This window comes from Penaeus vannamei, chromosome 11 (assembly GCF_042767895.1).
Source record: "Penaeus vannamei isolate JL-2024 chromosome 11, ASM4276789v1, whole genome shotgun sequence".
NCBI lineage: Eukaryota > Metazoa > Arthropoda > Malacostraca > Decapoda > Penaeidae > Penaeus > Penaeus vannamei.
The window spans coordinates 35,277,622-35,280,743 of NC_091559.1; the positions used below are offsets into that span (position 1 = coordinate 35,277,622).

The 3,122-nt window shown below is 39.3% G+C and overlaps 1 protein-coding gene across 1 annotated transcript in view; it reads left to right on the forward strand.

Moving 5' to 3' along the window:
- Positions 1–3,122, forward strand: part of LOC113813574 (uncharacterized) — a gene marked incomplete in the record, with an annotated part of 294,474 nt that overhangs the window by 169,830 nt on the left and 121,522 nt on the right.

Here is a 3,122-nt window from a genome sequence, read left to right on the forward strand (position 1 = left end):
AGAGCGAGAGCGAGAACAAGAGAGCCAGAGAGAGAGAGAGAGAGAGAGAGAGAGAGAGAGAGAGAGAGAGAGAGAGAGAGAGAGAGAGAGAGAGAGAGAGAGAGAGAGAGAGAGAGAGAGAGAGAGCGAGAGAGAGCGAGAGAGAGCGAGAGAGAGCGAGAGAGAGCGAGAGAGAGCGAGAGAGAGAGAGAGAGAGAGAGAGAGAGAGAGAGAGAGAGAGAGAGAGAGAGAGAGAGAGAGAGAGAGAGAGAGAGAGAGAGAGAGAGAGAGAGGAGAGTATTTATATAAAATTACCGATCCCATTACTTTTAAACTGCTCCTCTTCCACTCCTTTCACACCCACAGGACATATCACGTGACATGTCTTGAAGTGGTATGCTAATTTCTGGGAGAAATCTTACCAGGGGAAGGTTGACAGGCCATTAATAGTTTTTATTTATTTATTTATTCATTTATTTATCATTAAGTGTGAAGTGAAAATCTGGAAGTGTGGTAGAAGATCTTGTGTATGTATGTGCGTATCCATATATGTGTATTTTTATATGTACGTATGGCTGTGTATGTAAGTACATACAACTTTGTGGTTTATTCTTAAGTATAGTTGAATATATGAAATATATCCATATTGAATGCATCAAATTCAATATATACTTAAAATAAAAAATAAAAAATGCTTAACGTTGCATTTTACTTTATTTTTTTCCCCAAAAGACTTGAAGGATTTAAGATTTATTTGAATATATGAAAATATATCTATATTGAAGGCGTCAAATTCAATATATACTTAAAATGCAAAAAAATAAATAAATAAATAAATAAAAAAAAATAAATAAAAAATAAATAAATAAGCTTCACGTTACATTTTACTTTATTTTTTTCCCCAAAAGACTTGAAGGATTTAAGAATTTCTTGGAAGGTTCTGCAGTTCCTCTAAAGAATCACGAAGCGGCCCCTGCTGCGATCGCCCAAGGAAACTGCTGATGTCGCTAATCCCTGAAGACATCCCCGAAGATGCCCTGTTTCCTTTGAATACACCTTTTTGCTTTATTTATTTATTTATTTATTTTTGTATATTTATTTATTTATTTTTGTATATTTATTTATTTATTTTTGTATATTTATTTATTTATTTTTGTATATTTATTTATTTATTTTTGTATATTTATTTATTTATTTTTATATATTTATTTATTTATTTATTTTTGTATATTTATTTATTTATTTTTATATATTTATTTATTTATTTTTGTATATTTATTTATTTATTTTTATTTTTATTTATTTTTATTTTTTATAAGTCCTGTTTTCCTAGAGATTCCCTTTCAGAAGCTTAGTTTCCCTTGAGACTTTTTTCTTTAGGAGACCTTCTGCGGAGCCCTGTTTCCCTTAAGCAACCCAGTTTCCCTTGAGATTCTTAGCTACCCTTGACAAGCCCAATTTCCCTTAAAGATACCCTATTTCCTTGATGAATCCCAGTTTCCATTGAGCTTCTAACCCCTCATCTCCAAGCCCGATTTCCCTTGAGCCTCGGAGCCCCCTTCCAGAAGCTCAGTTTCCCTTGAGAAGCCCCACTTCCCCAGATACTAAATGGCGCGCCAGCTCCTGAGAGCCTCCGCGGTTGTTAACGATGCTGTTCAGTCCTTTAGGGTCTAGTTTCATATAATTAGAGGCTCAGAATCTTGACCTTACTGACAGTCTGTTCAACTCCCTCTGTTCGTGGTATCCACATTCACCTCCTCCTCCTCCTCCTCCCCTGCCCTTCTCCTCCCCCCTCCCCCTCCTACCCCATTTCCCTTACCCTTACCCTCCCGCTTTCCCCTCCCCTCTCTTTCCCTCCCCCTCCCCCTTAGAGTAAATCCTTGTCACGCTGGAAGACCAGCGTGACAGGGAGACCTGCAGGGGATATGGGAGCGATTTATATTCTCTCTCTGTGACTGTCTGTTTATTTGTTTCGTCTGTCTCTCTCTGTCTCTCTCTGTCTCTGTCTGTCTCTCTCTGTCTCTGTCTCTGTCTCTCTCTCTTTCTTTGTGTGTCTCTGTCCGTCTCTGTCTGTCTCTCTCTCTGTCTCTCTCTGTCTCTCTCTCTCTCTCTCTCTCTCTCTCTCTCTCTCTCTCTCTATATATATATATATATATTTATATATATATATATATATATATATATATCTATCTATCTATCTATCTATCTTTTTCTATCTCTATCTCTATCTCTATCTCTATCTCTATCTGTCTGTTTATCTTTATCTTTATCTTTATCTTTATTTTTATCTCGATCTCTTTCTCTATATCTCTCTATCTCTTTCTCTATATCTCTATATATATCTCTATATCTCTCTCTATCTCTATCTATATATCTCTCTCTATCTCTATATCTCTCTCTATCTCTATCTCTCTATCTATCTCTATCTCTATCTCTATCTCTATCTCTATCTCTATCTCTATCTCTATCTCTATCTCTCTCTATCTCTATCTCTATCTCTATCTCTATCTCTATCTCTATCTCTATCTCTATCTCTATCTCTATCTCTCTCTATATCTATCTCTATCTCTATCTCTATCTCTATCTCTATCTCTATCTCTATCTCTCCCTCCCTCTCCTTCTCCCTCTCCCTCTCCCTCCTCCATCCCTCATCCATCCCTCCCTCCTTTCTTTCATTCCTCCCTCTCCCTCTCCTCCTCTCCGTTCCCCTTTTCTATCCATTGAGATTAATCCGGAGGCGGCTGAATGCATAAAAGGAGAAGGGGGAAGAGAGAGAGAGAGAGAGAGAGAGAGAGAGGGAGGGAGAGAGAGAGAGAGAGAGAGAGAGAGAGAGAGAGAGAGAGAGAGAGAGAGAGAGAGAGAGGTTGAGAGGTGGAGAGAGAGGGGGAGAGAGAGAGATGAGGAGAGAGGATTTGGAAGGGCTGAGGAGGGAGATGGGAGAGGAAGGGAGGAAAGGTTGGGAGAGTGGAGAGGGAAGGGGGAGGAGAGATGGAAGGAAAAGGGAGGATTGGAGATGGAGGAGGAAGGGAAAGGAAGAGAGAGGGAGAGAGTGGAAAGGGAGAGAGAGGGAGAGGGAAAGTGAGAGAGAGAGGAAGAGGGAGGGAGAGAGAGGGAGAGGGAGGGAAGAAAGGGAGAGGGAAAAA